Source organism: Agelaius phoeniceus, chromosome 4 (assembly GCF_051311805.1).
Source record: "Agelaius phoeniceus isolate bAgePho1 chromosome 4, bAgePho1.hap1, whole genome shotgun sequence".
NCBI classification, from domain to species: Eukaryota; Metazoa; Chordata; class Aves; order Passeriformes; family Icteridae; genus Agelaius; species Agelaius phoeniceus.
This window is the reverse complement of record NC_135268.1, coordinates 38,945,675-38,969,801: the sequence shown is the minus strand read 5'-3', so window position 1 is coordinate 38,969,801 and position 24,127 is coordinate 38,945,675. Positions and strand designations below refer to the sequence as shown.

General features: G+C 36.6%; 1 long non-coding RNA gene across 2 annotated transcripts in view; it reads left to right on the top strand.

Annotated features, from left to right (window-relative positions):
• Nucleotides 1-9,466: 9,466 nt before the first annotated feature.
• LOC143693965 (uncharacterized) overlaps nucleotides 9,467-24,127 on the top strand; it is a 99,405-nt gene continuing 84,744 nt past the window's right edge. For both annotated transcript variants that reach the window (XR_013182098.1, XR_013182097.1), the window contains exons 1-4: nucleotides 9,467-11,461; nucleotides 12,482-12,659; nucleotides 16,317-16,456; nucleotides 21,325-21,474. This is a non-coding gene — a long non-coding RNA (uncharacterized LOC143693965). The remainder of the gene's footprint in view (nucleotides 11,462-12,481; nucleotides 12,660-16,316; nucleotides 16,457-21,324; nucleotides 21,475-24,127) is intronic.

Sequence of the window (24,127 nt, the reverse complement as noted above, 5' to 3'; positions counted from 1 at the left end):
AAAAAAAAAAATTTGGGAAATTTGGGCAATTTCGCAACCATATGAAAATGGACCGGGAGCATATCAGAACAGTGCAAAAAACCAAAACATGCCAAAAGAAAGCTCACAGACAGAGCAAAAGCAGAGGAAAATGTCAAGGAGGAAGAAAAATCTTGGTGGGGAAGATATATGAGACATGCCATGGATACATAAAAAAATAAAAAAAAAAAAAGAAAGGAATCTTTCCCATACGCTATTAAGTGCAGTCACATGCAGCAAAGCTTGCCAAAAATGATCCCCGCTGAAGGCCAAAAGAGAAAAGAAGGACTTAGAAACACGCTGGAATGGAGATACCATCAAAGGAATTGCAATTGGAGGAGAAAAAAAAAAAATTGGGGAAATTTGGGCAATTTAGTGACCATATGAAAATGGACCGGGAGCATATCAGAACAGTGGAAAAAACCAAAACATGCCAAAAGAAAGCTCACAGACGTAGCAAAAGCAGAGGAAAATGTCAAGGAGGAAGAAAAATCTTGGTGGGGAAGATATATGAGACATGGCGTAGATGATTAAGAAAAATAATAAAAAGAAAGAAAAAAACTTTCCCAAAGTCATAACCATCAAAAGGCATGGCATGTCATCCAGAGCAGGGACATGCACCAATGATTCCTCTAGTAGTCCCCATTAAAATCGCAAGATTCCGTTTCCCTTCCCGAAAGGAAATGAAATTTCCTTTCGGGAAGGGAAACGGAATCTTGCGAACCTGAAAAGAAAGGCTTACAAACACTCTGGAAAGGAGATAGGAACAAATGAAAAAAACCTGAAAAACACCCCAAAAAAACCTGAAAATGGGGTGTTTTAGTGTCTGCAAGAAATGACCCGTGAGGCAATCAGCTGCATTGCAAAGGACAAAAACATGCCAAAAAAAAGCTCACAGATGTTGCAAAAGCAAGGGAAAAAGTCAAGGAGGATGACAGAACTCGGAGGAGAAGATATAGGAGACATGGCATGGTTGCTGAAAATAAATAAAAAAAAAATAAAGAAATCCTTCCCATACGCTATTAAGTGCAGGCACATGCAGCAAAGCTTGCCAAAAATGATCCCCGCTGAAGGCCAAAAGAGAAAAGAAGGACTTAGAAACACGCTGGAATGGAGAGACCATCAAAGGAATTGCAATTGGAGGAGAAAAAAAAAAAATTTGGGAAATTTGGGCAATTTCGCGACCATATGAAAATGGATTGGGATTATTTCAGAACAGTGCAAAAAACCAAAACATGCCAAAAGAAAGCTCACAGACGTAGCAAAAGCAGCGGAAAATGTCAAGGAGGAAGAAAAATCTTGGTGGGGAAGATATATGAGACATGCCATGGATACAGAAAAAAAAAAAAAAAAAAAGAAAGGAATCTTTCCCATTCGCTATTAAGTGCAGTCACATGCAGCAAAGCTTGCCAAAAATGATCCCCGCTGAAGGCCAAAAGAGAAAAGAAGGACTTAGAAACACGCTGGAATGGAGATACCATCAAAGGAATTGCAATTGGAGGAGAAAAAAAAAAAATTTGGGAAATTTGGGCAATTTAGTGACCATATGAAAATGGACCGGGAGCATATCAGAACAGTGCAAAAAACCAAAACATGCCAAAAGAAAGCTCACAGACGGAGCAAAAGCAGAGGAAAATGTCAAGGAGGAAGAAAAATCTTGGTGGGGAAGATATAAGAGACATGGCGTGGATGCTTAAGAAAAATAATAAAAAAAAAGAAAAAAAACTTTCCCAAAGTCATCACCATCAAAAGGCATGGCATGTCATCCAGAGCAGGGACATGCACCAATGATTCCTCTAGTAGTCCCCATTAAAATCACAAGATTCCGTTTCCCTTCCCGAAAGGAAATGAAATTTCCTTTCGGGAAGGGAAACGGAATCTTGCGAACCTGAAAAGAAAGGCTTACAAACACTCTGGAAAGGAGATAGGAACAAATGAAAAAAACCTGAAAAACACCCCAAAAAAACCTGAAAATGGGGTGTTTTAGTGTCTGCAAGAAATGACCCGTGAGGCAATCAGCTGCATTGCAAAGGACCAAAACATGCCAAAACAAAGCTCACAGATGTTGCAAAAGCAAGGGAAAAAGTCAAGGAGGATGACAGAACTCGGAGGAGAAGATATAAGAGACATGGCATGGTTGCTGAAAATAAATTTAAAAAAAATTAAGAAATCCTTCCCATACGCTATTAAGTGCAGGCACATGCAGCAAAGCTTGCCAAAAATGATCCCCGCTGAAGGCCAAAAGAGAAAAGAAGGACTTAGAAACACGCTGGAATGGAGATACCATCAAAGGAATTGCAATTGGAGGAGAAAAAAAAAAAATTGGGGAAATTTGGGCAATTTAGTGACCATATGAAAATGGACCGGGAGCATATCAGAACAGTGCAAAAAACCAAAACATGCCAAAAGAAAGCTCACAGACAGAGCAAAAGCAGAGGAAAATGTCAAGGAGGAAGAAAAATCTTGGTGGGGAAGATATATGAGACATGCCATGGATACATAAAAAAATAAAAAAAAAAAAAGAAAGGAATCTTTCCCATATGCTATTAAGTGCAGGCACATGCAGCAAAGCTTGCCAAAAATGATCCCCGCTGAAGGCCAAAAGAGAAAAGAAGGACTTAGAAACACGCTGGAATGGAGATACCATCAAAGGAATTGCAATTGGAGGAGAAAAAAAAAAAATTTGGGAAATTTGGGCAATTTCGCGACCATATGAAAATGGATCGGGATTATTTCAGAACAGTGCCAAAAACCAAAACATGCCAAAAGAAAGCTCACAGACGTAGCAAAAGCAGAGGAAAATGTCAAGGAGGAAGAAAAATCTTGGTGGGGAAGATATAAGAGACATGGCGTGGATGCTTAAGAAAAATAATAAAAAAAAAGAAAAAAAACTTTCCCAAAGTCATAACCATCAAAAGGCATGGCATGTCATCCAGAGCAGGGACATGCACCAATGATTCCTCTAGTAGTCCCCATTAAAATCGCAAGATTCCGTTTCCCTTCCCGAAAGGAAATGAAATTTCCTTTCGGGAAGGGAAACGGAATCTTGCGAACCTGAAAAGAAAGGCTTACAAACACTCTGGAAAGGAGATAGGAACAAATGAAAAAAACCTGAAAAACACCCCAAAAAAACCTGAAAATGGGGTGTTTTAGTGTCTGCAAGAAATGACCCGTGAGGCAATCAGCTGCATTGCAAAGGACCAAAACATGCCAAAACAAAGCTCACAGATGTTGCAAAAGCAAGGGAAAAAGTCAAGGAGGATGAATGAACTCGGAGGAGAAGATATAAGAGACATGGCATGGTTGCTGAAAATAAATTTAAAAAAAATTAAGAAATCCTTCCCATACGCTATTAAGTGCAGGCACATGCAGCAAAGCTTGCCAAAAATGATCCCCGCTGAAGGCCAAAAGAGAAAAGAAGGACTTAGAAACACGCTGGAATGGAGATACCATCAAAGGAATTGCAATTGGAGGAGAAAAAAAAAAAATTTGGGAAATTTGGGCAATTTCGCGACCATATGAAAATGGACCGGGATTATTTCAGAACAGTGCAAAAAACCAAAACATGCCAAAAGAAAGCTCACAGATGGAGCAAAAGCAGAGGAAAATGTCAAGGAGGAAGAAAAATCTTGGTGGGGAAGATATAAGAGACATGGCGTGGATGCTTAAGAAAAATAATAAAAAAAAAGAAAAAAAACTTTCCCAAAGTCATAACCATCAAAAGGCATGGCATGTCATCCAGAGCAGGGACATGCACCAATGATTCCTCTAGTAGTCCCCATTAAAATCGCAAGATTCCGTTTCCCTTCCCGAAAGGAAATGAAATTTCCTTTCGGGAAGGGAAACGGAATCTTGCGAACCTGAAAAGAAAGGCTTACAAACACTCTGGAAAGGAGATAGGAACAAATGAAAAAAACCTGAAAAACACCCCAAAAAAACCTGAAAATGGGGTGTTTTAGTGTCTGCAAGAAATGACCCGTGAGGCAATCAGCTGCATTGCAAAGGACCAAAACATGCCAAAACAAAGCTCACAGATGTTGCAAAAGCAAGGGAAAAAGTCAAGGAGGATGACAGAACTCAGAGGAGAAGATATAAGAGACATGGCATGGTTGCTGAAAATAAATTTAAAAAAAATTAAGAAATCCTTCCCATACGCTATTAAGTGCAGGCACATGCAGCAAAGCTTGCCAAAAATGATCCCCGCTGAAGGCCAAAAGAGAAAAGAAGGACTTAGAAACACGCTGGAATGGAGATACCATCAAAGGAATTGCAATTGGAGGAGAAAAAAAAAAATTGGGGAAATTTGGGCAATTTAGTGACCATATGAAAATGCACCGGGATTATATCAGAACAGTGCAAAAAACCAAAACATGCCAAAACTAAACTCAGACACGTAGCAAATGCAGAGGAAAATGTCAAGAAGGACAAAATAACTTTGAAGAGAAGATATAAGAGACATGCCATGGATATATAAAAAATTAGAAAAAAAAAAATTAAGAAATCTTTCCCATACGATATGTAGTGCAGGCACATGCAGCAAAGCTTGCCAAAAATGATCCCCGCTGAAGGCCAAAAGAGAAAAGAAGGACTTAGAAACACGCTGGAATGGAGATACCATCAAAGGAATTGCAATTGGAGGAGAAAAAAAAAAAATTGGGGAAATTTGGGCAATTTCGCGACCATATGAAAATGGATCGGGAGTATATATGAGAACAGTGCAAAAAACCAAAACATGCCAAAAGAAAGCTCACAGACGGAGCAAATGCAGAGGAAAATGTCAAGGAGGAAGAAAAATCTTGGTGGGGAAGATATATGACACATGCCATGGATACATAAAAAAATAAAAAAAAAAAAAGAAAGGCATCTTTCCCATACGCTATTAAGTGCAGTCACATGCAGCAAAGCTTGCCAAAAATGATCCCCGCTGAAGGCCAAAAGAGAAAAGAAGGACTTAGAAACACGCTGGAATGGAGATACCATCAAAGGAATTGCAATTGGAGGAGAAAAAAAAAAAATTTGGGAAATTTGGGCAATTTCGCAACCATATGAAAATGGACCGGGAGCATATCAGAACAGTGCAAAAAACCAAAACATGCCAAAAGAAAGCTCACAGACAGAGCAAAAGCAGAGGAAAATGTCAAGGAGGAAGAAAAATCTTGGTGGGGAAGATATATGAGACATGCCATGGATACATAAAAAAATTAAAAAAAAACAAGAAAGGAATCTTTCCCATACGCTATTAAGTGCAGTCACATGCAGCAAAGCTTGCCAAAAATGATCCCCGCTGAAGGCCAAAAGAGAAAAGAAGGACTTAGAAACACGCTGGAATGGAGATACCATCAAAGGAATTGCAATTGGAGGAGAAAAAAAAAAAATTGGGGAAATTTGGGCAATTTAGTGACCATATGAAAATGGACCGGGAGCATATCAGAACAGTGGAAAAAACCAAAACATGCCAAAAGAAAGCTCACAGACGTAGCAAAAGCAGAGGAAAATGTCAAGGAGGAAGAAAAATCTTGGTGGGGAAGATATATGAGACATGGCGTAGATGATTAAGAAAAATAATAAAAAGAAAGAAAAAAACTTTCCCAAAGTCATAACCATCAAAAGGCATGGCATGTCATCCAGAGCAGGGACATGCACCAATGATTCCTCTAGTAGTCCCCATTAAAATCGCAAGATTCCGTTTCCCTTCCCGAAAGGAAATGAAATTTCCTTTCGGGAAGGGAAACGGAATCTTGCGAACCTGAAAAGAAAGGCTTACAAACACTCTGGAAAGGAGATAGGAACAAATGAAAAAAACCTGAAAAACACCCCAAAAAAACCTGAAAATGGGGTGTTTTAGTGTCTGCAAGAAATGACCCGTGAGGCAATCAGCTGCATTGCAAAGGACAAAAACATGCCAAAAAAAAGCTCACAGATGTTGCAAAAGCAAGGGAAAAAGTCAAGGAGGATGACAGAACTCGGAGGAGAAGATATAGGAGACATGGCATGGTTGCTGAAAATAAATAAAAAAAAAATAAAGAAATCCTTCCCATACGCTATTAAGTGCAGGCACATGCAGCAAAGCTTGCCAAAAATGATCCCCGCTGAAGGCCAAAAGAGAAAAGAAGGACTTAGAAACACGCTGGAATGGAGAGACCATCAAAGGAATTGCAATTGGAGGAGAAAAAAAAAAAATTTGGGAAATTTGGGCAATTTCGCGACCATATGAAAATGGATTGGGATTATTTCAGAACAGTGCAAAAAACCAAAACATGCCAAAAGAAAGCTCACAGACGTAGCAAAAGCAGCGGAAAATGTCAAGGAGGAAGAAAAATCTTGGTGGGGAAGATATATGAGACATGCCATGGATACAGAAAAAAAAAAAAAAAAAAAAGAAAGGAATCTTTCCCATTCGCTATTAAGTGCAGTCACATGCAGCAAAGCTTGCCAAAAATGATCCCCGCTGAAGGCCAAAAGAGAAAAGAAGGACTTAGAAACACGCTGGAATGGAGATACCATCAAAGGAATTGCAATTGGAGGAGAAAAAAAAAAAATTGGGGAAATTTGGGCAATTTAGTGACCATATGAAAATGGACCGGGAGCATATCAGAACAGTGGAAAAAACCAAAACATGCCAAAAGAAAGCTCACAGACGTAGCAAAAGCAGAGGAAAATGTCAAGGAGGAAGAAAAATCTTGGTGGGGAAGATATAAGAGACATGGCGTGGATGCTTAAGAAAAATAATAAAAAAAAAGAAAAAAAACTTTCCCAAAGTCATCACCATCAAAAGGCATGGCATGTCATCCAGAGCAGGGACATGCACCAATGATTCCTCTAGTAGTCCCCATTAAAATCGCAAGATTCCGTTTCCCTTCCCGAAAGGAAATGAAATTTCCTTTCGGGAAGGGAAACGGAATCTTGCGAACCTGAAAAGAAAGGCTTACAAACACTCTGGAAAGGAGATAGGAACAAATGAAAAAAACCTGAAAAACACCCCAAAAAAACCTGAAAATGGGGTGTTTTAGTGTCTGCAAGAAATGACCCGTGAGGCAATCAGCTGCATTGCAAAGGACCAAAACATGCCAAAACAAAGCTCACAGATGTTGCAAAAGCAAGGGAAAAAGTCAAGGAGGATGACAGAACTCGGAGGAGAAGATATAAGAGACATGGCATGGTTGCTGAAAATAAATTTAAAAAAAATTAAGAAATCCTTCCCATACGCTATTAAGTGCAGGCACATGCAGCAAAGCTTGCCAAAAATGATCCCCGCTGAAGGCCAAAAGAGAAAAGAAGGACTTAGAAACACGCTGGAATGGAGATACCATCAAAGGAATTGCAATTGGAGGAGAAAAAAAAAAAATTTGGGAAATTTGGGCAATTTCGCAACCATATGAAAATGGATTGGGATTATTTCAGAACAGTGCAAAAAACCAAAACATGCCAAAAGAAAGCTCACAGACGTAGCAAAAGCAGCGGAAAATGTCAAGGAGGAAGAAAAATCTTGGTGGGGAAGATATATGAGACATGCCATGGATACAGAAAAAAAAAAAAAAAAAAAAGAAAGGAATCTTTCCCATTCGCTATTAAGTGCAGTCACATGCAGCAAAGCTTGCCAAAAATGATCCCCGCTGAAGGCCAAAAGAGAAAAGAAGGACTTAGAAACACGCTGGAATGGAGATACCATCAAAGGAATTGCAATTGGAGGAGAAAAAAAAAAAATTGGGGAAATTTGGGCAATTTAGTGACCATATGAAAATGGACCGGGAGCATATCAGAACAGTGCAAAAAACCAAAACATGCCAAAAGAAAGCTCACAGACGGAGCAAAAGCAGAGGAAAATGTCAAGGAGGAAGAAAAATCTTGGTGGGGAAGATATATGAGACATGGCGTAGATGATTAAGAAAAATAATAAAAAAAAAGAAAAAAAACTTTCCCAAAGTCATCACCATCAAAAGGCATGGCATGTCATCCAGAGCAGGGACATGCACCAATGATTCCTCTAGTAGTCCCCATTAAAATCGCAAGATTCCGTTTCCCTTCCCGAAAGGAAATGAAATTTCCTTTCGGGAAGGGAAACGGAATCTTGCGAACCTGAAAAGAAAGGCTTACAAACACTCTGGAAAGGAGATAGGAACAAATGAAAAAAACCTGAAAAACACCCCAAAAAAACCTGAAAATGGGGTGTTTTAGTGTCTGCAAGAAATGACCCGTGAGGCAATCAGCTGCATTGCAAAGGACCAAAACATGCCAAAACAAAGCTCACAGATGTTGCAAAAGCAAGGGAAAAAGTCAAGGAGGATGACAGAACTCGGAGGAGAAGATATAAGAGACATGGCATGGTTGCTGAAAATAAATTTAAAAAAAATTAAGAAATCCTTCCCATACGCTATTAAGTGCAGGCACATGCAGCAAAGCTTGCCAAAAATGATCCCCGCTGAAGGCCAAAAGAGAAAAGAAGGACTTAGAAACACGCTGGAATGGAGATACCATCAAAGGAATTGCAATTGGAGGAGAAAAAAAAAAAATTGGGGAAATTTGGGCAATTTAGTGACCATATGAAAATGGACCGGGAGCATATCAGAACAGTGCAAAAAACCAAAACATGCCAAAAGAAAGCTCACAGACAGAGCAAAAGCAGAGGAAAATGTCAAGGAGGAAGAAAAATCTTGGTGGGGAAGATATATGAGACATGCCATGGATACATAAAAAAATAAAAAAAAAAAAAGAAAGGAATCTTTCCCATATGCTATTAAGTGCAGGCACATGCAGCAAAGCTTGCCAAAAATGATCCCCGCTGAAGGCCAAAAGAGAAAAGAAGGACTTAGAAACACGCTGGAATGGAGATACCATCAAAGGAATTGCAATTGGAGGAGAAAAAAAAAAAATTGGGGAAATTTGGGCAATTTAGTGACCATATGAAAATGGACCGGGAGCATATCAGAACAGTGGAAAAAACCAAAACATGCCAAAAGAAAGCTCACAGACGTAGCAAAAGCAGAGGAAAATGTCAAGGAGGAAGAAAAATCTTGGTGGGGAAGATATATGAGACATGGCGTAGATGATTAAGAAAAATAATAAAAAGAAAGAAAAAAACTTTCCCAAAGTCATAACCATCAAAAGGCATGGCATGTCATCCAGAGCAGGGACATGCACCAATGATTCCTCTAGTAGTCCCCATTAAAATCGCAAGATTCCGTTTCCCTTCCCGAAAGGAAATGAAATTTCCTTTCGGGAAGGGAAACGGAATCTTGCGAACCCGAAAAGAAAGGCTTACAAACACTCTGGAAAGGAGATAGGAACAAATGAAAAAAACCCGAAAAACACCCCAAAAAAACCTGAAAATGGGGTGTTTTAGTGTCTGCAAGAAATGACCCGTGAGGCAATCAGCTGCATTGCAAAGGACCAAAACATGCCAAAACAAAGCTCACAGATGTTGCAAAAGCAAGGGAAAAAGTCAAGGAGGATGACAGAACTCGGAGGAGAAGATATAAGATATTTCTCTTATCCTTAGAGAAATAGTTTAATGTCTTAGAATTTTTAAAATAATTTGAAATTTAACCGGCCAGATAGCTTTGGGGTGAGTAAAACTAAACCAAACTATTTTATTTCATGTTCAATCAAAAGTATTTTGGGAACACTTTCTCAAATAGCAGTTTGGATTGCAGGAAACTATTTTCATGAGAGCAGTCGGTTCTGTAGATAATAACTTGTCCCATACTGTGTTCATGCTTTGCAAGCCCTAGTTGTTTTTTTTCCTCTAAAGTCTATATCCATATCCCTTGCTGCCACCTGCTGTGTCACACAGAGTGGCTGGAATAGTTACCCATAGGATTTTGTAGGTTTTGTAATATTGTACTTTGTAAACAACAAGAAAATATTCAGTATCTGATGTAGTGTTTAAGCAAGTATGGGGTAGTTTTTTTGAGAGATTGAAAAAGAATACCAAACCCAAGTGACCAAACCTTCAGACCAATTTAACAGCCATATAAAAATAGCAATAATACACAATCTGTGTTGTCCTTTTACTTGTGCAAATACTCAAATGAGTAAAGAAACAAGTGTAATTAGATGTTATGCCAGAATGTCAGCTGGAGGTCTATTTAGGTCTCTGCTCTACATAGCTGCCACTCCCAAAATCTCTTGCTTACATACTCACATAAAAACCTCTATAAAGCTGTGTTACTGGGAAAAAAAAAAAAGTAAAAGGCAGCTGTCAGAATCTTGCTTTAAATTTTGCTTTAGTCAGAGTGAGGATGGCATACATCCTCAGCAAAGTGATGAAAGCAGGGATTTCTCTCTCTACCAGGATATCAAAAGGCTGCAAATGTCTTATAGGGTGGATGAAAAATTTGTAGCTGAGGAATAAAAAGCAAGAGGTCTTTAAATATGTAAAACAGAAATGAGTTGAATAGGAATACCTCCAGATCACTGGTCCTAATGATTATATGCAGTTTCTTTCAAATTTTCTGCAGATTTAGGCATATAAAATATGCTTTTAGAAATTTATTGAAGAAAAAGATAAAATAAAACTTAGGTGATCACTGTTATATAATGATAAAAAATAATTAAATATTATATATATTGTGATCCATCAGAAAAGCATTACAAGCCTAAGCTCCAAGGTTTTTCTGTCCTCTGCCACCAGCCCTACACCCAGCACTGATGCTTTGTTGAGCTCATAGCAGTGCACCAATGAAATACTTGCTTTCTATACCTGAAGATATAACCACAATGTCCCATAGGAAGCCATTTCATGTGTTTTGCCCTTAAGATTGCATTCTGTAAGGTGAAAGGTGAACTTAAGCACTAAATGTCTGGTTGTTCATTTTGCTTAACTGCTAATTCAGTTTGTCAAATAATACATTTTCAGATAATGCCAAGGCTTGTTTTTGTGGGATGTTGTGCACTAGGCAAAACAGATGAGACTGTGCCAGATTTTGTCTGTAAAAAGAAAAAAATAAAAAAATTGTAAAGAAAAAAATAAAAAACTTATGAAGTCCCTGACCAGTCCCTCAGGACTTTTGCTTGTTATTTCTTCATAGTTTCATATAAAATCTATAGCACTCCTCCTCAATTTCCCATGTAAAAATATTCTGATTGATTGCAATATTAATAATTGCCTTCCTTTTATAATAATTGTCTTTCACTCTGAAATTTAAATAACTAAAAAAAATATGAATTTTGCTATATCTGTAAAGATACATATCCAGGCTGGAGGAGAGGCACAGCCCAGAGCTGGACAGCGCAGATGTGGCCAGTCTGTACTACTTGATCTCACTTTGAGATAATGGTCCCTTGCATTGCTCCATTTGTTTGTGTGTTTACATAATCTTCCTTTTGTTAGCATTTATGGTGTCAGTAACTTGTGTTCTGTGTTTCTGAAAGGTTTGACATTCTTCCATTAAGATACAGCTTGGAGCACCATGTTTAAAACCTACTGGAAGACTTTATACAAGAGGTAAAACACTGTTTCTCACTAAAGTTAGAAAAAACCCCAGCTTTTAAAGTTTTTTTTTATTTGCCTGTAAAGAATAGCAGAAAGAAATATATTGGTTACAAAAAATTAAGACTACTATTTCAGTCTCTGTTGGTTTTGTTGAGTTTTTTTACATGACTAATAAAATTGCCCCGCTTTTGTGGACTTGTAAATAAGCAAGAGGCTATTTACTATAGATATTGGATTTAAAAGTTCACTAAAGGAAGACTGGGAAAAGTATGACTTAAAATATAGCATTTTTTAGCTATAAATTAATGGGAAACCTCTTTCTCTCATTTTTATGCTGAATGATTTTCTTCTGTCCCACATCAAAAATAAGTTTTATCAAGAGTCAAGGAGGACAAAATAACTTTGTTATTTTGAGAGAATGAGGAGAAAAAAAACCTTCAAGATAAAGAATTCAAGAAAAATAATTATTTTTTTCTGAACATATTGAACACAGGCAGAGTGAACAGAGCTGCAAAACTGTGATTCTGTTGTTATACTAACTGAAAATAAGTGCTTCAATATGATAACAGGATTGCCTTGTGTAAAATCTTTGCTGAGACACTGTGTGAGGGAACTTTGTGCAGTTTGAGGAGTTGATTCTAGCATAAAAATGCATGGAAATATTCCAAAGACCAGGTAAATGGCAAAGTGGCCATGAAGGCACTGGCATATTCAGACAAGGAAACCAAGGTCGATGGATTTTGGTTCTTGCCCTTAACAGAAAACATGAATGATAGTGAACAACTCTGGCGAAGGGCAAACAATTATTCAGTCAATTATTTAAAACTAGTAAAAGAACAAATAAGCAAAAACTAAACATCTGGAGTTTAGGTTGGAAATTAAAAAAAAAAAAAGGTTCCTAGCCTTTAATGTAAATCTTTTGTGTAACAACCTTCTAATGGGAAAATAGAAAGGGAGAAGAAATAATATCTTTTTAAATAGAACTTAAGAGTGATCTTGAAATTATTCTATTCTTTTTTTTTTTAATACTAGCAGAGAACCAAATGCAGCGATGCCAGGGATCACTTCTTCATTTCTGCATTTCTCCAGCCTATTAAATGCAAGAAGATAATATATTTTCTCTTCCAGAAGAGAACAGGAAGAATAGGACTTTACAGTAGAGCTGCCATCTAAAGAAGTTTTACACTGTAAGTCCCAACCCCAGATCAAGGTAAGAATTAAGATTTTAATTTTTTAATTTATATTATTTGTCCATGTTCCCAGTTTCTTTTTGCATAAATGAATTATTCAGTGCTTCAGTAAAATGTTTATAGAATAGATGGGATTAATGATCAGACACATAGGTGTGTCCTACAACATGAATCCATCTTGGTTCACCTCTTATTATCTATGTTTCAGATTTAAGTTTGGAATTACCAGTCTTTGGGGCAAAAACTGAATGTGAATTTTTACCTGCTGTGATCTCCTCTCTTTCCCTCACATCCTCTCTCCTGGTGTTTCTGATAAACAGATTCAGCTCAAGTTTACCTAATTGAAAATCTCATTTTGGAGCTATAAAACTCCATGGCAAGGTGAATGCAAGAGGATCTCTATGGATACACTGCATATTTCAGCTGCATTACTAGAATCATTCAGATCACACCCACAAATTTATTTTTCAACTAACGAAGAACATATGCAGAAAATTTCCACAAGGTGGGGATAAAGGGATGTTTCATATCAAGGAGTTTGCTTTTACAAGACTCAGTTTATAGTTTGCACATCTGTATGAAGTTTATGGAAGAGAAATTTTATCTTACAAATCAGGGATTCAAACAAAATATTCATGAAAGCACAGTAACTTTCCACTGACTGTTGTAGGATAACATGTAGGCTTGTTTAAATAACTTGAACGGTATAATCATAAGGGTTATTTAGCAGTGGCCCTGAGAGAGTTCAATTCACTATTTGTCACTTTGTTTGATTTAAAATTATCAAACTTATGCTTCATTTGCCTAATGTTTTGTTATCCTGCATTGAAGAGTCAACCTTCTAGTTTTATGATTATGGAGGCTTATAAAAACCTCATCTTGTAATGCTAAATCCAAATAAGAATGGTTGTTGCAGCACAGTATAAGAAAAAATTAAAACAAAAAATTATAATACATGTAAATCAGATATGAAGAAATTATGAACTAAGTATAATTAGAATAAGAGATTTTGCATATTCAGAGTATTAACAAGTCTTTCACTAGAAGGTTTTACATAGTTTGATTAATCCTCAGTTCAGCAGAGACAAAAATTAATTTCAGAACTCACCCACTTGTTTGTCTGAAAGATTTTAAAGGCTTTTGTAGTTAAGGAGGAAGTTAAGCAATGGCTTAAGAGCCACAGGAAACAGAAATTTCATGGGTTTAGAATGAGAGTACTAGTCACCCATGCTAATTTAACTGTGTTGTGTTACACACAATTAGAAATAGAAGAAATACTGCGTATGATGATTTAAATCAAGAGGAATGGGCCAAAATCAAATCAAGAAGAGACTTGAATGCATTTACCTACCTGTTTTCAAATTGAACATACAAGTTTCCTGTTTAGATTAATTATACACAACTGTGACAGGTTATTTCACAGTCCAATACTTTCTGAACAGATCTCTTAGATATTCTACACAGGAAGAGTTTAATGTTTTAATACCAAACTTGCATTTTTGAAGATACTTGACTCTACACAGGATTTAGATTTTGGAGCATGACTGGGTAAGTTATTGAAATTATTAAAACTGTTGTGCTTGAGCACAACAGTTACAAAATACAGTTGGACCACACTGCAAATGTCATCCCCATGACTCATGTCAGTATGTCCACTTTCACAATGTGGTCTTAACAGTGTCTGACACAGAAAACTGTGCTCTTTATGTCCTTACAACCACAGAGCTCTTATTTTGCATGAGGATGACAGACCAGGCAGGAAGTGTAAGGTCCGGTGCATGTGCTGGTGACCCATTTGTGACAAAAATTTACAGGCTGTGAATCCTAAACCAGTGACTCTTGCTCTATTCTTCCTGCATCTATTAATTGCACACTGTCTCTTTATAATGACATTTCTATTGGTTTTATTATTTTATCTGTTTGCCAGGGTCATACTCCAGTACCATATGTTTAGGTCAGGCTGTATAGATTGATATGTTGCATTTCTTTTTCTATTCCTTTCCCTACAACATTGCGTACTTTTCATGATTTTTAAGCCCATAAGCATAGTTTTCAATATTCATTACTGAAGTTGCTCATAAATTACCTGTTCAAGCTTGGATCCATAATGCAGTTTTAGCAACTAGTATTAATATTTTTCAGGACAGTATATCATTGCTCTGTCTTACACATTTGATTTTAAAAGTGTTGCTCTTTGTCTTCTGAATCATGGTTTGTACCAGCTAATTCTATTACTAAACAGATACATCACTATACAATTTCTGTAACTCTTCTCATAATGGAAGTTCTTTGTAAAAGGAAGAATACTATTTTATCACAAAGACAAACACATTAATTGAAGCTATTTAATTGCATACCTTCCTTAATAACTCTTTTATTAGCTGCTAGCAACTCCATTCATACTCTTGGGTCATTAACTTTGATGCAGCAGGCAAGTGCAATTTTGTTGTAATCAAGAAAGTAATAAAAGGATACTTTGTGCACCACAGGACAGTTTACAATAGCAATAAAGCCTAATGAATTCTATTATTCACTCACTCCTATTAAAGGTTGAGTTTAGGTTCTGATATCAAATATCTGGGGAGTGAAGCAGATAAGAGAGGGACCATTCTGTCCTAATATGAAATTTATAGTTTGCACTTGAGAAATTAAAATGAAGCAATAGAAAATAAGTGGATTCCCATGGGTATTTCTTTGAGAACAATATATTGTGTCTCAAATGGAACCTATTCTTTGACATGATTGTGAGTCAGCAAGATAAACCTCAGCTAGATTTTACCTTGCCTGTTTTTACAGGACAAGATCCTACTGCTGGGGAAGAGGAGTCCAAAAAGTAATCGTTGGATTTATCCAAGATGAGCTGACAGATTTTCTGTGTTTCCCTGTTTTCCCTGTGTATGCATTAACCATTGGCATTTGACTTGGCACAAATTCCCTTACCACAAGAAAGGGAAAGCTATGGAGCCCTACCTTTCCCATAAAATTTGCACCAATACATGCCTTATAACAGTTATTTTGGAAGTTTTTGTCCTGAATAACATTCCAGAAAATGGTTAGAGTAATAAAGCATGGTGAGACCTGATTAGAACCTGAATTAGAATAAATAGAAACATGACTGCTTTTCAAGGACTTGTCAATTTTTAGGTTGGAGAGTGCCTTTGAATTCTAGAATACAGGGAAGAATCCTGTGGAGGCTGCAGTAATTTTAGAAATATGTGTGGTTTGTAAAAAACATTTTCAGGGATTGGGGAAGAAACTGAGTTGGCTTGAAGCTATGTTCTGTAATCTCAAGAACATACATTTTTTTTATTTAACTGAAATTTAAAAAAAAATCATCTTCAACAGACACATGCCAGAAATGGGCTGTACCTACTCAGGTATGTGCTGTAGCAGGGGATAGCATCACACCTAGGCATCTGATACTCATATTCTTAGCTACACTCTTGACCACATTCAAAACATAGCACAAGGAAAATGCATGACACTGTACTAAGGTGTACAAATGGTCTGGTGACGAGGAAAGCCCCATGTTTTCTCTATTCCCCCTTTCCCCACTTTTTGGATGAGTTGTACCCAAGTGCAGTTTACCTTGGTGTTTCTCCTCTTCTTTCACAGTAACAATAACCCAATTTCATACTGTTCCCTTCCTCCTCAATGCTGTTTTTTCATGATTGCAGGGGTAACTCAAATCATGCCTTCATCTAAATCTTGCTTCTAGCCTTCACCACCTCACCAGCACAGTACTCCCTGGATCCTATTCTGGTTTCCTGAGGGGGAATGCAAGCCCAGAACTGCCTGCACTCTTTTATCAAACCTTGTAAGTAGCTTGGATGAGAAAGTCAAGGGCTTCTAATGAGTTGATTGATGTTAACTGACAGTCAACTGACAGTGGCAGTCTATTGTCCAGCAAAACAAAACAATATATGAACAATTACTGTAACACAAGACCTCTTTGTGGTTCATGGATGAAAAGAGGGCAGCTGTGTGGGCTAGTTGGAAATCCCTTCATAAGGCTGTTCAGCAAAAGTGTCCTTTTTCTGCCTAATCAGGCAATTCCAAATAAACTCTTTTTTGTATGTTGGTGCATACCAGATCAGTGTCCTTAGGGAATGAAGGTGCAATCCTGCTCCTTTCCTGAATTTCAAGTGCCTGAGGCAACTGGATTCACACCTCTGCCAGAAGAGTGGCACCTTCTGGCACATGGCTTAGTAAAGATTGCCAGCAGATGTCTAAGACATCTCCAAATGCACAATTAGACAAATTTTGCTCTATTTTCATTCTCATTCAGATGTGAGCTTAAGTAAATGAGCAAAAAATACTGCAGCTATAATTTGGTAAAAAACAGATATGAATTTTTATTTATTAACTTTGGAGCTAATAAATTTTTTGCAGAAATATAAAGAATAGAGAAATCTAAGGTAACTAAAGTCAGCAGCATCAAGATTTTTTTTTTTACTCTGGGGAAATAATGTCAAAGGCTGTCTAGAAAGGCTGTAAAATCTCCTTCCTCAGACTGAGAATGGGGCAACCTCCTTCAACTTGACTTTATTTAAACTGAACTTGAAATTGGAAGACCTCCAGAGGTCTCTTCCAACATATTGGATTCTGTTTCTAGGATTTGTGTTGTTGTTCTATTTCTAGAGTCCCATATTCTTGTTAGATTTCTAAAGTCCATACCTCCTTGGTGTAGTCTCATGGCTGCAGATCCTCACAACACAGACTCCTTCTTCTGCATGCTGTTCTCTCTCAGTCCAGGGCTCCTCCAAGGCTCTCCCTGACTGGCTAACCCGCCCCCTTTTATCTCAGTTATCTTCATTGGTCACAGCTGCAGCCCAATTAAGGACATGGCAGCTGCAGCCCATCAAGGACAACCGGGACCTCCCAAGGCAAAGCCTATACACAGATATTCAAGTACAGATATTCAAGTACAATACATTTCCTCTACTATAGATTTGTGTCTATCTGATGACATTGCTGCATATGCTACTGATCAACTCAAAATTAGCAGCTAATACAAATGGGATTATTCATAATGAATACATTCAGGGTTTTTTTGCCAAAGGTTTTCAAGCCTATACTTTTCAGTTTAAAGCTCACCAGCAGGCAATGCAATACTGTTGAAAACAGCAAGTAATTCTTAACACTGGTAATTTCTAGTACGTCAACTGCATACCAGCAATGTTTGAAAAACTTCAATTCCCTATCAAAAATGGATGTTCAATTCCATGTTAGAGCTAGAACCTGGGTCTCACAACAGGTTTTTAGAGAAGTTTACCGAGATACTTCACCATTATTTCCACTCTTTCCCACTCTTTTATGTAGTAGGCATATTTAGCCACCCTCACTGACTATTGTTGAGGAAGCAGTGTTCTCATGCCTCCTCTTCTTTTTACTGTTCACTGCTGCACTGCAGCCTTCCAGCAGCCTCCTTTTGCCAAAATCCTTTTGCTGCCACATCCTTCACCTCATGCTTCTGTTAATTCTTAATGCAAGTGATGATTCTATTTTAAGTCTGGTATTGATTCCCTTGAATGAGTGTCCATCCTTTGCCAAATCGGAGCACCCCAGCTCATATCCATCTTTCCAGCTCCTCTCCTTCCCTGAATTTTGCGTTGTACTGCTGGAAAGGATATAATACTTTTCTTTTCCCCCTCAGCCAAATGATGACTTCCCTGTGAGCCCAGATTTTGTGTTTTGCACAGCCCTTACTTCAGCCAAAACCCTGTATGAAACTATCTGTGTGCATTGAAGAGCAATAAGTAAGCATTTAATCAGGTTTGCCAGACATTGTTCAGGGAAATCAAGCACTTCTGTGCTAATTATAGGTTTAATAAAGGATGGGCAGTGATAATTTTCCAAAATTCCTTGACAGTCCTCCCTGAACATACATGCTCACATATATATATATTTATATATATATATATATATGTGTGTGTGTGTGTGTGTGCATATGTGTATGTGTATATTTATAATACACTACAACCTGGTTCAGAGGAAAAGGGCTCTGCATTACCTTTATGAAATTGTCTTTCAAAAGTAAGAGAAAAAAGTTAAAAATAAATTTGAAATCTACTAATACTCCAAATTATGCTGCTTAAAATTCCACAGTGAACCATGAAGACATTTATATTATTGTAATTCTTGTGAAGGGATATTGATCTGCAAAATGTGAAGTTAGAAAAGTGCTGTTCTATCCAAAAGCAGACAACTGCCTTTCAAATGTTTAAATGATCTGAGGAAATATTAAAATGAACATTTGCAATGAATCCTCAACTTTCATCAGGAATCTTCAGTGAAGAGGCTATGAGCTAGCAAAGGACAGGAAAAGACATGGCCACTGCCCTTTTCTCAAATTATTAGAAAATGAATATCTAAAGAAAGAAACCCAAGACTGTCACTGAGAGAGTTCACTTGAAATTAAGAAACCACTGAAGCAAAATTGAGGGAAGCAAAATTGTTTGTCAGGGAAATCTGTAGAAAAATAACATAACAATCATGGTTACATAAAATTTGTTACATAGCTTTAGGTAAACATGGATATCCCAAGACATTTATTGCAATTCATACTTGCAGAAAGGGAAGCAAATGAGAATGGATGTCTGTTCAAATATTTGAGGACTGATCCTGAAAAAAAGCTGCAGCTGCCTAACCAAGGTAATGGCCATTCAGCTAAGGAAAAAAACAACAAAAAACAACTAAAACAGAACTCTTTGAAGTTTGGGCAAAAGGACTTATTTTGGACCTGATTTAGTAAATCACTCTCTTAGGTTTGGTTTCCTTCTTCCTAATGTTGCAGATTTAAACTCATCTACCACATTTTGATAGCCTGAAGGCTTTCAGTTGTTACTTACACAGTGTAGTGTAGCCACCTCCACAGATTTTTTTAAACCAAAAGTTAATTAGTTAATTTTCCACTGACAGAAAAATGGAGCAACTGGAATGATTGCTCAGGACTTAGAAAAACCAGGCACTGCTGTCACAGGCAGATGTCTTATGCAGGATCTTCACCAAGGATAACTTTTCAGGTGTAAAAGATTCTTGAAAGTCACTAGACATGTTTATTTTATTAATCATTGAGTCATCAACTCAGAGCAGCCACAAGATGTCATTGTGGGCCTACTAAGATAAGCACTGTTGGAGTTGAAAAAAACCCATTTTATTAGTTACTGATATTCGTTCTTGAACACAGAAATGCTATCCAGACAGTGACAAATGGTTTTAGCATTATAATGAGGAGTATCTCTGCTTTCACTATATAGAGTTGCTTTATGCTTTTTGGACAAATATTTTGTAAAAGCTAACAAGCCTTGAGATCTCACTTTTCTTGTATAATACCATTATAATCTGGTAATGAGACAGAAAAAATAGAAAAAATGCTGATCAAATCTGTTGCTGTAAGGCACTTAATAAAAACTTACAGTTAGAATGAAAAATACCTGAACATTTTTGTTGTGATAGAACAGAAATTAGCCATTGGATGTTTTTAGTAAATTTTCCCTTTACATATTTTAAGAGTCTAGAGAAAAAAAATCATTCTTATTTATGTTATTATTTTATCTTTTTTTTTTTTGCTGCATCCACATCTAAATTCATCAACTGAAAGTTTTTACCTCAGAAGGAGCACACAGGAGCCTTAGAACTAAATTATTTTTATATTTTGGGCTAGACAATAAGGATCTGTAAACCTATCCATATACAAGATGTAACAGAATCAAAATGAAGGCATCAGCAGACAGTAGTGATTTTATGGGAAGTTATTCAGTAAAAATATCTGAGAAAAGGAGGAGGAATAAGAAAATAAGAACCTCAAAGGGACTATTGTTGTGATAGGAATTATTGTTGGTAGGATGATGAGACGTGGACGTGGGATGGTGGCAGACACGCATGTTTCACCTGCTGAGATGTTTAAAGCAGTGGCATTGGGAGAATTGTTGTCTGACAGACTGTCTCAACAGAATCATCTCCGCTAGGAAAACACACAAGGAATGAAAAACACGGGTAGCGCCTTTGAACTATTTTCAGTGGCTAGAAAATATGTATAAGGCCAGTGATTGTTTGTTAATAATTTCTGTGAAGGAAGTGAGGAAGGGAATTACCAAAAATAAGGCTTTCTGAGAATCTGAATCACTGATAAAGCAAGGAAAGTAAGTCATGGAAATGGGGTTTATCTGTGTTTTTTGATGAGGTGATGTCAAGTGAAAATCTGTTCATCAGGTAACATGAAGATTAATATAGGAAGAAATAGAACAAAACTTTTTTTGGGGAAAAATATGTCCAATGGTTATTACTGGTCATCCATCACATAGGAATCTTAATTGTTGAGAAGGTTTGATAATGAGCTATTTCACCAAATTAAGAATATTCTTTTCAATGCTGAATAAGTTAAGTCTTGGTAGGCCATGCAATAAATGATGGATTAGTACAATTGTGGAAAGAATGAAATCTTTTGGTTGAGATACCTGGATTTTGCTGAGAGATGAAATACATTATTTGGACAAGTCTTCATGAAATAATAAATAAAAATAGAGAAAGGGAAGCTGGAGGATATGAAACATTAGACTGACATCACATTACATTATCACATGCACATTATCATGCTTATGATAATGCATAAAACATTGATTCACTTGAAATGTTTATTGTCTGATTGTCTGATGAAAATAAAAGGCTTCTATTCCTTCACAGGGATTTTCATGATGTACACTTGCATCCACTACCTGGATTAGTCATGTTCCTCATACTACCTGTTGCAGAGCTGAGTGCTTGAGAGTCTGTCTGCTGGTCTTCTGGGTCCTCATCAATCTGCTAAGAGAATATAAGGAACAAGGAGCCCAGGTATACCTAAGCTCAATTTTATTTAAAAATGTTGTAAATGAAGCTAAGCTATACAAAATTAAATTCTTGGTTGTTAGAAAATTTTCAATGGATTTTTTCTGCTACAAAATTGAATATTCTTGCCCTTCCCATCAAGTTCCTGTAGAATGAAAATTCTGATATCTTGTCAACTCTAATCACAAATTTCTATTTGAGCAAGGAAGACCAGTTTGGCTATATTATGCTGCTGTACCTTTGCAAAACAATTTAAATCTGCATCCCCGAACTGTTCATGGAATTTGAGAGAATGACTTAAGAAATTGCTTCAGTTCACCCTCTTTCTGATTTGATTTGATTTGATTTGACACAGAAGTTTGTGTAGGTCAGGAAGCAGGATGGGACCTATATTTTGAATCAATGAATTTTATTTTGTCACTAAGTGTTGTTTTGTTATGGGTACTCCTGACATCTAACTTATCATGTTTTAAACTTCTCTGTTTAATAAACTATGATAATTAATATTACATTTATCTGAAACAGATTTCAACACAGAACATTTCCTCTTCTTTCTTCCCATGAGAAAGTGCTTTTTTTACTTCTTGTTCTCCAAGTATGAGCTAATAACTTTATTTGAAATATGCATCTCTAGTGAGATAGTTCTATCTATATGCATATGTGTTATGTATCCAAGTATAAAATTATGGTTGTCAGTATTTTTACCACTGTTCTCCATTCTGCTTCATCTGTGAGAGTACAAAGCAGTATATAGGCACTATGTTTTTCTCTATATGATTTAGAAAAAAACAAAACCCAGTCAGATAAAATTTGACTCAAAAAATTTGAGTCAGAGATGAAACAGGATTTTTTACTTCAGAGACACTTTTTAAAGATTGATCTATTTCTCTCCTGGTTCCTTGTCTTGCTTTTGGTTTCCCTCCTGTATTGAACTGATTACTCTTGACCTTTCTCACTCAGGTTAATGTGCTTTTATAATATGATGATTGACTCAAACCAAAATTTTCAGCCTGTAGCACTATTTAGAAACTTTACTTGTGTTGGAAAAGATCTTTCCAATACAAAGCCCATTGCTTAAAAAGAAAAATTTTTCACTGTTCTCCTCAGGGAGGGAACATCAGGGTGATCCCTCTGTGATCCATTTTGTATATTAATCTACACTGTTCACATATCATTTGTATGTTTGGGTAAAGAGCAAGGATACACCATGTTAAATCTCTATATGGAAGCACCATATTCATTACAACCATGGGAAAGACAAAAATTAAATTATTAATATAACATTTAAGCAAGGATTTTTTCTGCTAATTGCTCAGTTGTGGTAGCAATAGCAAATAGTAATAACATAAATTGCTGGATTCATTATAATTTACATTGCATTGAAAGAAGTATATCTAACTTACACAAGGGCTATTTTTACAATCAAGTGTCAAGGCAAAAGTTTCAGTTTTGCTTGATTCTATGATAAAGTTATAGTTGTTCATATTTCCTTTGGTGGAGTTTGGAGTGAGCAGCATGATGGAGAAAAGGAGAAATGACTGAAACACACATAAAGAAGGGAGGTAAATCAGTTATGTAAGGACAGAGAATTTTTGTGGGAGGTCCAGTTAAAGCTAAATAATTGCCTGTGGAAATGGTCACTCTCCTTCCTTACCCCATGCTGGAAACACTTAAGCTCATTTTCACCCTTCCAGTACTTTGCTCTTGACTACAGAGTGTCGCTCAGCTGGATAAGCTGGTGTTACTAATAGAAATATTATGCTAATCCCCAGTGACTTTCAGTATACATGAGTGTCTGTATATTTAATGTGAAAATTTATCTTCTGCAAAATATGAATACTAATCATTTGCCTCAGTTCAAGACCTTACCTTCTAGTCCCATACTCAGAGCTGTAGATAATCCTCCATCTCTCAGAAAATACGGGTAAAATTAAGGTCTTATATTTTTGTTTTACATCCTCATACTGCTTAGAATCTAAATTCTCTAAATTAAAAAAAAAAACAAAACCAAAAACCACTATACTGATATTTTGAATTTTTTTCTACATGATCCATCTTTTATATAATTCAATATACTTTTTATTATGTCAAATGACAAAATTTCTTTGGTCAGTATTGCACCAAAATTATTGTGGTTGATGAAAGACATAATGTTGGTATTTTAGTACACAATTGGAGAAAATTAAATTTTAAACTTCTTAATTCTCTAAGATGAATTAAAATTTTTGATTTAATAAATGTGTTTAGGTATGTATTGATAGTGATGGGATTTTTTAATGTAAGTATTATAAAAATCTTCATTATGGTCTACTTAGATAATAAAGTACAAAATAATTTTTTGAGGCAAAAGGCTTGAATCTGCAAAACAACTGCTCAGAGTATAAAATTTGGAGTTTATTTGCCTTAGTTTTGGAAATTATGTATGGAGGTACTTTAGACCACAAGTCCTTCTGCATTTTCATATTTGCTTTCAAGGTAGAAAGAGTAATTTGTACTTTGCCAATTTTAATTTCATTACATATTTTGCCATCACTTAATGCTTGCATTCAAAATTGGGGAAAAAACTCCCACAAACAACTATCACCACTTCTTTTGAGGGGAGGGATAATATTATGTTTTCTTCTAGTTATAACTGTCTTCTTGCACTTATTTTCCCTCT